General features: G+C 38.2%; 1 non-coding gene across 1 annotated transcript; it reads left to right on the top strand.

The window, feature by feature from the left end:
- The first annotated feature begins 8010 nt into the window (after window positions 1-8010).
- LOC140622484 (U4 spliceosomal RNA) lies at window positions 8011-8153 on the top strand. Its single transcript, XR_012022245.1, has one exon. It is a non-coding gene; the product is annotated as a U4 spliceosomal RNA (small nuclear RNA).
- Window positions 8154-12545: the final 4392 nt, after the last annotated feature.

Raw genomic sequence — 12545 nt, 5'->3', positions numbered from 1 at the left:
GATCTCTTTTTCTTTGAATTTGTCTGTTTTTAGATTTCACATCCAAGTGAAATCTTATGGTATTTGCCTTTCTCTTTTTTCACTGATAGGATTTTTTCCTGTTTTTATGACTGAGTCATATTCTGTTGCATATATATGCCACAACCTCTTAGTCCATTCATCCATTGATGGACGTTTAGGATGTCTTCACTTTGTTGATGGTTTCTGTTGCTGTGCAGAAACTTTTTTAGTGTGATATAGTCCTACTTGGTTTTTTCTTTTCTTTTGTTGCTTGTGTTCTAGATGTCATATTAAAAAAAGTCCTTACTGAGACCCATGTCAAGGAGTTTTATTTCTATGTTCTCTTTTAGGAGTTTAATGATTTCAGGTCTCATGTTTAAGCTTTTAATCAGTTTAAAGTTAATTTTTGTGAATGGTATAAGATATAGATCTAGTTTTATTCTCTAATAATTCACTCATTTACAGTCTTTTACTTGTTTCTTATCCTTATTATGTTCCTTTTCATGGTTACTACAATATTTTCCCTTGGGGTTACCATGAGGCTTACATGACATATTTTAAACTTATAACATCTTATTTTAAACTTATAACTACGTAGCTTCAATAAAATTCATAAACTTTACATTTTTATTTCTCCTCCACTATACATTTTAGGTTATTGTTATTACAATTTACATGTTTTCTATATTGTGTAACTGATAACAGATTTTTATAGTCATGGTTACTTTTTGCTGCACTCATTTTTTTTTTTTTTTTACCTTTTAAACTAGAGTTACAAGTAAACTATGCAATACTATTACCATATTGCAGAATCTGTGACTATATATTTACTATTCCAAGTGAGATTTATGCTACTTTATAACATTTACCATGCTAATTAGCATTTTTTTTACTTACACTTAAAGAACCACCTGTAGCATTTCTTGTAAGGCAAGTATGGTGTTAATGAACTGTCTTAGCCTTTGTTTAAGTATCACACATTTGTTTCTGAAGGACTGATTTGCTGGGTGTAGAAATCTTAGTTAACAGTTATTTTCTTTCAATATTTTAAGTATGTCATCTTATTTTCTCCTGGCCTGAAGTTTTTGTTGAGAAATCTACCAGAAGTATTATGGGTGTTACCTTGTCTGTAACTTCTTTCCTTTCTGTTGCTAGTCTTAAAAATTCTTTGTCTTAAATTTTTGACAATTTAATTATAATATCTCTCAGTGTAGCCCTATTTAGGTTCAACATCTTTGAGATCCTTTGGGATTCACAGATCTATATCCCCATTTTTTCCCCCCAGGTTTGAGAAGTTTTCAGCCATCATTACTTTAAATATATCTGTCCCCTTCTATTTCTTTTCTGGAATTCCCATGCAAATATCACTTCTTTTTCATTGTGACCTCTAATTCCCATAGGCTTTCTTTACTTGTTTTCCTCCTTTTTTTTCTTCCCTCCTCTGACTGAGTATTATCCTCTAGGTCAATGATTCTTTCTTCTGCATGGTTGTATCTCCTTTGAAACTGTCTATTAGGTGCTTCAGTTCGGTTGATTGTGTTTTTCAACTGTAGGTTTTCTGTTGTTTTTGATGTTTGCCATTTCTTTGTCTAACATCTCATTCTGTTAATGCATTGTTTTCATGATTCTGCTTAGTTGTCTATTTTTTTTTTTTTTTTAGTTGTCACTAAACTTTCTTAAGAGGATTCTTCTGAATTCTTTGTCTGACAGCTTATAGATCTCCATTTCTTTGGGTCAGATATTGGACTTGTATTAGTTTCCTTTGGCCGTGTCATATTTACCTGATTGTTTTTGTGATCTTTGATTCTTTATGTTGGTAACTGTGCATTTGAGTAATCAGGCTTCTTTTTCTAGACTTTACAGGTTTGCTTTTGCAGAGACCATTCTTCGTTAGCCAGCTCAGTTTGGGTTTCTGGTTGTGTCTGCTGGTAATGTCCTTGGGCAGGTGGGACCTGCTATTACAGTCTATTTTGGGGCAAGGAACTGTGTGAACTCTGACATTGGGAGGGAGAAGGTGTGTCACTGGCTGATAACAATTGGATAGGGGTGCTGGTTTGGCTTTCTATCCAAGTGGTACTGTAAGATGGGCTCACGGTTGCCTGGATTCTCTGATTGGACTTACTAGAGGTCATGAATGGACACTATATTCGGTAGGATATGGCGCTATGAATTAACTTGCCTGCCCTGGAAGGGCAGTGTGACAGGACCCAGGGTCTGTACAACTTATTTGAGAATTTATCAGGCCAGAGCATGCACTGAATTCTCTGGTCAGATGAAATCATTGGTTTTGCTCTGCAGATGGGAGAAGCCATTTGCTGTGCTATTTTTGTAAACAGGCTTGTCAGATGGGCTGTGGAGTGTCCTGTGTGCTCTGGTTAGGTTCCCTACTCAGACGGGTTGAGGGTTGTACTCAGCAATCAATGGGGATATAAGTTCCTCGCCTGGGCGCAGTGGGGGAAGCATCTCTAAAACTGGTAAAAATGTTTATTGTCTTAACTCAAGCTGCCCTGTACCTCCAAGTTCTCTGGCTCAACAGGGCCACCAGCTTTGCTTTACGAACTATTGACTTGGCCTGCCTTTCTCCAGAGTCAAGCGCTGCTGGGCTACACAGCTTCTAGTTGTTGCCAGGTCTCCTAGTCAGAGGGAGCTGGAAGGCATCTCCATGGTGGGTGGGGCTGTGACATTATTCCTTGCCTGGCAAACAGGGCTCTAAAGCAAGACTCCTTGTTTGGGGATCCAGATCAGGCACTTCTGCACCCCTGGGAGTTCCCAGGTTAGAATGTACCCCTGATCTGGTTCTGTCAGTGAGCAAAACTGCTGCTTGGGATTACTACCTGGGTACTGCAGGTATGAATTTGGTCTGCCAAGATCCAAATGCTGGTTGTTGCAAGCCCCTCCCCACTTTCCTGTCACAGTCCAATTCCTAGTAGTCAAGTCCTGAGGATTCCCCAGGGTGTGAGATAAGAGGTTCCCACAAAGCAACACACAATGCTGGGTGAGGCAGAGCTGCTTGTCCTCCCTGGGTTCTTTTTTTCTGATAGAGGAACGGGAGGTTCAAGAGAGTTGTCTCTGCATGGTGCTGTGCTGGACTGGGGAGGGGCAATGTGGCCAACAGGTAGCTGCTTCTGTTACCCTTCTAGTGCAGTCTGTCTTGGTCTCCATAGTGCGGGGTGCAGGCTGGGGATGGTGTTCTTCAGCTGTTTCCCATGTTCCAGGATTCTCTCCATGATGTCTTTTTCTTGACTATTGTTGTTCTTGTGAGGGGGAATGAAGTCAGGAATGACCTATTTTGCCATCTTGGTGATGTCTCACTCCCACAGGTTTGTTTGTTTGTTTGTTTTCCAAATCATGGTTATTGCTTATTAGTGAATTATGACTAGTATGTATTTTTGTTATTATTTATTTTTTTAAAGTTAGTATTTATTTATTTTAGAGAGAGAGAGAGAGAGAGAGAGAGAGAGCATGGGGTGGGGGGTCAGAGGGTGAGAGAGAGAGAATCCCAAGCAGAGTCTGCACTGAGCATGGAGCTGGATGTGAGGCTTGATCTCATGACTTGACCCAAAACCAAGACACTTCACTGACTGTGACACCCAGGTGCCCCAGTTTATTTTTAAATTCAAGGGACTATATACAATATTATAAGATATAAAACACCAAAATAAATTGATGTAGTAATGGTAGGTATATTTTTGTGAAACCTTGTTATAGGTATATATTTAGGTGTGTAGGTGTATATGTATCACTGAAACACGATACAAAATGTATTTATCACTCTAGGTCATAGAAAATTTAGAGAAACAATGCAACACGTGATAAAAAAGCAGTATAAGTTCTTTGCCAATAAGATATGTCGACCTTGGTACAAAGGGAAAGTATGTATATTAATGAATATCAGCAAAATACACATCAGTAGGTTAGTCAAAGCCAAAATATATGTATGTAGGTGATTTTAAAGTCATAATCCTCTTTCAGTACCTGCCGTCCTACTGTGATTATTATTTTTCAGAATAAATGTGACACTCTTTGAACGTTTTTAGGATAAGGACATGCCTTGTTATTTGGAGTCTTCAGTGCCCGGAGCACAGGAAGTGCTGCATCAGTGCCTACTGAATGGATGAAGGGAGGAATGAGGACCACGGCCTCCTATGTAAAGAGCAGTATTTTAGAGTAGCACATCTTGAATTTGGTGAAACTTATAACCAGCTCTTTTATTTTACGGCTGTTTATTCCTTTTAAAAAATGAATCACTTTCTGCTATATGTGAAAGAACTTGAATAAGCCACAGAAATTTTCTGAGGAAGCGTGTAAGATAAGAATTGTCATGGTGGCTCCTTGTCTGTCTTGCCTCAGTTGGAGTTCTCTTCTGTCAGCTTCTCCAAGGACGCGATAGAAAATGTACTTATAAATGAGTTGGGCCAAGTTTACCTCAGAGAAAATATGTCGAATACATGTTCTTTGGTATCTTAGTTATTTAACCTTAAAGCTTTGTGTCAAACACTGGTATTAAATGAAAAGCAGAACTAACACTTTGTGAGTCAAAAATAGATATATATTTTTTAAATTCCATTTCTTTCCTCTTTAACAGAGTTATATAAAGGTGTTTTGTAAAGTTTCCATGATCTTCCCAGAAAGTATCTTATGCAGTTATTGCCTTAATATTTGCTGTTTAAATTTGTGTCAAGTGATGGATTTAACCAAAGTTGCATATATACATAATTCAAATTTTTATTTTTTTAGGGGCCACAGCGTTGCCTTTTTAAAACTGGTGCAAAAATATGTGAGGTGGAGAAGTGAGGCAGGACTCAGAGGCCATGATATCTGGACATACTGAGAAATAGCACCCAGAAATTTCATTTGAGATTCTTTAGTTTATTCCTTGCTACCTAAAAATTGTCTTATTGACTTAATTTCTTTAATGAAACATATTCTCTGAACAATTTCTTTCTGATTGCCTAACATATACCAAACACCGAGCTCAATGTTGATGGGTCAGTGGTAAACAAGATGTAAAACCACCTCATGATAATGGAGAGGACACAGACAAGTAAGGCAGTAGGGCTGGAACGGACGTGCACACGTCAGGGCAGGAGCGACACAGAGCATCATGAGTGCTCATGGGGCATCGCCTCGGGTTGGCAGCACGGGAGGCTGCTTCTCAGAAAAAGTGGGAATTAGCTTGAGGACTGAAGAATGAGTAGGAAGCTCCTTGGGCAAGAAGAGGGCAACCCGAGGTCTGAAGATGAGAAGGGGGGCAGGGGGTGATTGTATTTGTGTTTTCTGAGAATTTCTCAGTAGTTCCACATGATCAGAGCTCAAGAATGCGAGGTGAGGATATGGAAAGACTGGGAGAGAAGGGTAGGGAAAAAGGATTTTCTAAACCATGTTCCAGAATTTTTCCTAAATCCTGAGGGGAACAGGGAAGCTTTGAAGGTTTTTCATTAGAGGAGTGAGATGACAGTTAACTTGTCACAACTAATGGTGCTTTGCAGCAGCACCAGGGCCCCCTTCCCCCTTTTACTCTGCAGGGGAGCACAGAGCAATAGGGTGCTTCCCTCCACCTCCTTTAGCTGCTGAAGGGGAGACTCAGACATCACGTCCGCTGGAGCTGCAGACTCCCTTGCTATCGGCAGAACAGCAATCACGACACTTGAAATTAGATCTCTTAGCATTTTATCTTTCTGACTACCTAGCGAAAACTGTTTTTCTTTTTCCTTCATTCTGATAGAAGATGAAAAATGGTAACTGAGCAAGAATATGTATAGTCCTGCATGACAGATGGGGAGCATTAAGCCCATTGACATTTACTTAAAAAATGGTACTGTGATTAACAAATATTTTCTCCACTTTCATCGAAGGTGGAATAAAAAGAAATTAGCTCCTATGGCAAGCGCTTTCTTTGTTACACATGCCTGCCTAGTGTTTCTACTTATTTCTGCCTGTGGGTTCTGTATTAGTCATCCTAGACTTATGCCCTAAAGAGAAACATATAAAATTAGGCTTATACCAACGTTTTCAGCTTCTGGCATCCCTGGTGGGGCCTCCTGTTTGCTTTATTCTGTTTTGTCTGCTCTTCTGGATCACTTGGTTTTTAATTATTCTCCTAGGTCTTTGCATTTTGTCCTTCATCCATCATTTTTTTAAGGGTCCCTGAACCTTTCAGAAAACGATTTTTACATGTATCTTATGGGTGCTTGAAAATCATTAGAAGCCAACATTCTCTTTTCATAGTAAAACGTTCTTTCCCTTCTCCTTTTTTCTGTACGTGGTTTTGTGAATCTGCTTGAAATCTCAGGCACATACAGACCACGATGTGTAGGTCAATAAGTTACTTGAACGACAAAACAGAGAAACAGTTCTTCACGCTTGTTAAGGCAAAAATACAGCGATATATTATCACCCTGGGGAACAAGAAAAGGTCTGGGTACATCATTCTGGCAGAAACCATCACATACGCACAGATATAGTATCTTAATTAAGAAAAAAACCCCTATGTTGAATGACTAAATAACTAAAATTGTCTGGTTTGTCTTGACACTCACTATCTGACCAGCTGCTTGCCGTGTCTCCTGCTACTTTTATTTTCCTACCATCAGCGGTCCACTTGCTTTTACCTTGACTAATGGAAGCTATATACTTGTCGTAGGGGAGCCTGAGATCATCCAATCTGGTTCTTGCCTCAGGCCTGGGCTGTGCTTTGGCTTATTTTATGTTCTTCACCCTCAGCCTTTCATACTCTTCATGATCTAGCTCCCAGCCCGCTGCCAAAGGTCTACCAGTATCTAGGGCTCTGGTGTTAAGGTAGTAGTAGAGTTTTACTAAGGTCCTAAATAAAAATTTTCCAGAAAGGGTGTGTGTTTCTGGCAGGCTATTAATGCTCTTTCTTCTTCAATCCCACGTATTACATGGCTAATTACTTCCCATCATTCAGGCCTTGTCTCTGAAATGCCATTTCCTGTGATCATCCTAGCTAATACTTGTGTCCCAAATCACTACTTTGAGGAAGCCTAGCTGCTACTTAAAAAAGGACCCATGATGCTGTTTATCTATATTTCTAATAATAGTATTAATGTGATTGGTCCAGATTATGAGAAAACTCTACTGCATGAGGTCATTTATGTATACACAGGATCCTTCCATCTTGTTCGGTCATGAGCCCAACATATTTCTACTATCTGAGTAACTAAAGCTGTGTTATTGCTGCATTCAGTTTTTAGCAAATGGGAAGAGAAAAGAGTGCACAGAGTAGGCATGCTCAGTATGCTAAGGCCCAGATCTAAAAGTGGTGCACATTATTTCCTTCCCTATTTCATTGGTGAGGACGTGACCACATGAGCACACTTGCTGCAAGGGAGTCTGGGAAATGTAGTTGGCTGGGTAGCCGTGTGCTCTATTCGACCCTACTTTATATGAGGATGGAGCTAACAGGCCTCACAACACTAAGTCACTCTGTTATTTCATGATCTTGTTTCATTTTTTTTCATAGTGGTACAATTATCAGGAATAATTTTTAATTAATGAGTTAATTCATTTTTCTCATTCACTAAATCTCTCAGGATCTCTCATTACCGAATGTATGATCTATAACCACAGAACCATGTTCCTTTTGCTTATTCTGCATCTTTAGAGCATAGACTAGTGCTTGGCATATAGAAGGTATTCATAAGGGTTTGAGACCCCTGAGACTGGGTAAACCATTTGCTCAAGCTGAAGGCTAGATTTTCATAAGTGGTGCCTCCTTTTTTTACATCTGCTGAAAGGCCCCCACATGAGGGCAGTCAGGGATCTAAATTTGAGATTCTATGCTGGAACTGCACTTACTGGAGTTCTCGCATTCTTAGAAATGACAGACTTCCATCTTGGACTGGGCATGTTTAACAGTTCACCGACTTTCATGAAAAACATCTACACTGTTGGACAAATTCCATTTGCCTGGTATACCTAAATTAGGGGGTAATTAGTGGCCCACTGTATTGCAGAATACTTTTATTGTGTCTTTGAAACATGAAGGCAAGCTTTGCGCAGTGGCAGCATCATAGCCAATGAGGTTTATCCGAGGCACGATTATTGCTAATTAAAAGATGGAGGCAACATCTCAAATTCCACCCTGGTTCGTTCAACTTTCTGGAGACATCTAGCTTTTTAGCAATCAGATCATGCTATTCTGGCTTGAGGTCTATTGTAGGGCTTGCCTCAAATGTATAGATCCCAAAGGAATGAAAACCTTTTCTAAAGGAAGCTGGAAAGTTCTTATTGGATACTCTCTATTAGAAGCTCCCTTGTGTTCCCTACTTTTGTCTCTTCAGATTTGCCATGACCCAGCCTAGGTCAGCAATTCTCATTCCTTGACTCATATTCATCTATATGCTTGTCTCCTGGTTTATTCCAATTTTATATGGTCTTAACTCTTCTTCTTGAATTTATTCTCCACTGGTGCCTATGATCCTGGTGTTGAAATTGCAAAAAGGCAATTCATCTAGACTCCAAACTTTATGTGAGTAGGGACAAGGTCTGTCTTATGAATTATTGTATATTCATTGCCTAGTAACACCTATCACATAGCAGATAAGCACGAAGGTAGACACATAACAGTGAAAAGATAGGCACTAAACTTTGGGAGAGGTGCAATGAAGGGAACACTAAAGTGTTATGATGAAGTAGAAAGGGACTCAGAGAAGACATTGCCTAAAGAATTAATGTTTAAGTAAAGATACCAAAGGCCCAAAGAAGAACAGAATCTATGGTGTTATAGAACAGTCGCTGAAAGTTCAGTTTGGGTTTATAACCTCGTTCTATCACTTATGATATGTATTAGTCTGCTCAGGCTGCTCTAAGAAAATACCGTAGACCGGGTGGCTGAACGACAGACATATGTATCATAGTTCTGGAGGCCGGAGAGTCCAAGAGCAAGGTGCCAGCTGATTCGGCTCCTGGAGAGGGCCCTTTTCCTGGCATGCAGATGGCCTCCTTCTGGCCGTATCCTCAAATGGCAAAAAGAGAATAATCACTCACTCTCTGTCTCTCTCCCATCCTCCCTCTTTTTATAAAGCCATTGGGACCATCATAAGGACCTCCCCTTATGACTACATTTTAACCTCTCAAGGGCCTGTTTCCAAATGCCATCACGTGGGGGGCTAGCATGATCTATATAAAATTGTTCAAATCATTCCACTTTCTTACACTTTTTCTTCATCTATTAAAGAAGAATCGTAACGGAACTTACTTCATGGGATTGACATATTAAATGAATCAATATTCTTAAAACTCTTTTAAAAAGAGCCCAGACACACTAAGTGCTATTTGAGAATTTATTAAATAAATAAAAATGAAGTGCATGACAAACAGATAAAAGAGGATGGACACAACTTTGTAGGAGAAAATGGCTTGGCAGTTTATGTGCACAGAAAGGAAGCTAGTATGAGGAGAACAGTGAATAAGGGTGGAGAGAAGCTTGAGATGAGGTGGAAGAGGTGACCAGGGGCTAGATATACTTGGACCTTGAGATCCTGGTTAAGGAACATGGGTTTTAGTCTAAATGCACTGAGAAGCCATCTTATTTTAATCAGAGGATTTAAAGATTAGATTTATATTTTAAAAAATTAGTTCAGGTTATCTATAGAGAATAGATTATAAAGGGTAAAGAAAGGAAGTACAGAAACTGATTAAAGGCTATTGTTTTAGCCCAGGCAAGGATAATTATGTAGGCTGGAACAGAGTGGTGGTGACAATCTGGGGGAAAATTCAATTCTGAGTTTTGGAGTTGAAATGGATAGAATTTATTAACTGATTGGGTGGAAGAAGAGGGAGATGTGAGAATCAAGGATAGTACCCAGGATTCTGATTTAGGGTCTTGGCTGTAAAAAGGTATTAAATGCTTAGTTGAAGAACACTGTAGATGAATCAATTTATTGAAGAGTGGGTATGGAGATGTCAGTTGTGGATCTGTCAACTTGAGAAGCATCTGTGATATCTAGGTGGGATATTTAATTAGCTTTATTATCTATATAGAAGTTTGAGGTGATATCTGAGTCAGAGATGACTTGGGGGAATGAACTATATTTGAATGATATTTAAGGTGAAAGAGTAAATGAGGTTACCTAGAAAGAGGATGAGAAAAAAAAGTATTGATATGGTTTAAAGGGCTTGGGTGGGGGGTGGGTGGGATATGCAGTAGGAGTTAGGACTGCAAAAGATAGGCGACCTAATGTTCTCTTTTTACTTTTTTCTATTTATTATTAAAAAATTCAAATATACAGAAGTTTGAGCAAGGCGAAATGGTACAATGAACAGCCATACACTAAGTAGTACAGGGGGGATTCAACAGTTGTTAACATTTTGCTTTATTTTGTTCATCTACCTATCTGTGTATCTACATCTATATCTGCATTTATTTCTATGTCTGTCTACACATCTCTCCAAACTATTTAATTAGCGATAATTGCGCCTCAGATAAACCTCATTGGCTATGATACTGCCACTGTGCAAAGCTTCTCCAAACTATTTCAAAACAGGCTGTAGGTATTATGACCCTTTACCCCTAAATATTTCAGCAACCATCTTCTAAAACTAAAGACACTATTCTGTATAACAACAATATCATGAACACATACAGTCATACCTTGGAGATACTGTTCATTTGGTTCCAGACCACCACAGTAAAGCAAATATTGCAAAAAAGCAAGTCAAATAATTTTTTTTATTTTCCACTGCAGATAAAAATGTGCCTATACTATACTGTAGTCTGCTAAGTGTTCAGTGGCTTTGTGTCAAAAAAAAATAACAATGCACATACCTTAATTTAAAAATACTTCGTTGCCAAAAATATTCTAACCATCATTTGAGCTTTTAGTGAGTTGCAATCACTGATTACAGATAACTGTAACAAATATAAAAATAATAATAAAGTTTGAAATATTATGAGAATTACCAAAGTGTGATACAGACACACGCTAAATCTGTAAATACTAATGGCCTTCTGCTGTTAGCACTTTGTCTCGGCAAAGTTGGGCCTAGGGCTATTTGTAGAGGTTGAACAGCATGACTTACTGATATCCCTTCAGATTAATGATTTATGATCAACTATTAGTAGTCATATCTCAATTGATTTGGTAAAGAGTTAAAGATGAAAGGAGATAAAATCCAACATCATTTAGTGAAGGACTGTAAGTTGACCGTGGACTATTGACTTGCACTTTATCATTCCATTTGGTAGTTTGATAATGCTTTCTCTACTGGCAACTGACCCAATTTCAGTGATTCCTCTCTTTAAAAATTTTCACTCCCTGCATGTACCATTAAATATGCCATTAATTTAATGTTATTTATAATCCCAGTTCTTCACTCCTCTCACCAATTAGAATGACCATATAATTTATCTCTCAAATTGGAACACTCTGTAAAATAAAAGGAGCATCATTAATAGTTACACAGAACTAGAGGTATAAAGTGGGCCATTCCAGGGAAGCTAGATATGGGTGGTCACCCCAGCTATGGGTAAATCCCCCTCTCCCTTTCGTTTTCCCTATTCTCTTACTCCTTCCTTTATAACTGAGGCCACATCACATACTGCGAGTAGAAGCCCCCAGGATATCTCTCCATATTTAAGAAGTCATAGAATAAAGTGCACATAACCACAGTTTTTCAAAATTTTAAGTATGGTTAAGTGATTTCTAGCCATACCTTGCTTTTTCTAATATTTTTAACTTCCAAGGTTTTTCTCCCTTATTAATTTCTATTTAGTATATCATTTATGGAATTTCTTAGAGTTACTTTACATTGACTAATCTGAAGGAGTCTCTACTAAAGCCCTTGGCTAAAAAAATATACAAATTAATATAGGTTTTAAATATGTTACCTTATTTCACATAAGTGATAGATTATATTCTTGTAGTAAAAAGAGATTATGTCCTTGTAGTAAAAAATGAAGTCAATTTAATGGAAACATAATTCTTGAATATATTTGAAAAGTATAAAAGTCTCCTACAAAATTATATTAAAGAGAAACCCTTGTACCAATAACTATTTGTTGAATGAATAAATAAATGAATGAGGCAAATTAGTGTTTTAACTTCTTTTTAAATTGATAGGATAGATTCAACCCTTGCTTTTCTTACAAGAAAAGGCAAAGATGAACACAAGGTAGACTTATTCCTTCCTTCATCTTTTCTGCCGTGATTGCTCCATTAATTTGAATAAAAATAAGTATATGGTAAGAACTTACTAAGACCGCCAGTGGACTTTTGGGTTTCCCCTAAAAGTAGGATACTGTTACATTCTGCTTTGAAATATGGTTTTGGTAGGTCAATATAACATGAGTTGTTTTTCTTTTTTAATTTTGTAAATTTTAGGATTTTTTTTCTTCTCTTTTTTAAAAGCCTTTTTTTTTTTTTTTTCAGATCAGTTTTCATTTACAGTAGAGTTGAGAAAGTACGGAGATTTTCCATACATCCTCTGCCCCTACATATGCGTAGCTTCCCGTGTTGTCCACATCACTCACCAGAGTGGTGGGATGAACCTACACTGACAGTTTGCCTTCGGGTCGTCCATTC

This window comes from Canis lupus, chromosome 31 (assembly GCF_048164855.1).
Source record: "Canis lupus baileyi chromosome 31, mCanLup2.hap1, whole genome shotgun sequence".
NCBI lineage: Eukaryota > Metazoa > Chordata > Mammalia > Carnivora > Canidae > Canis > Canis lupus.
The sequence above is the reverse complement of the archived record's forward strand: the minus strand, read 5'-3'. Positions and strand labels throughout refer to the sequence as shown.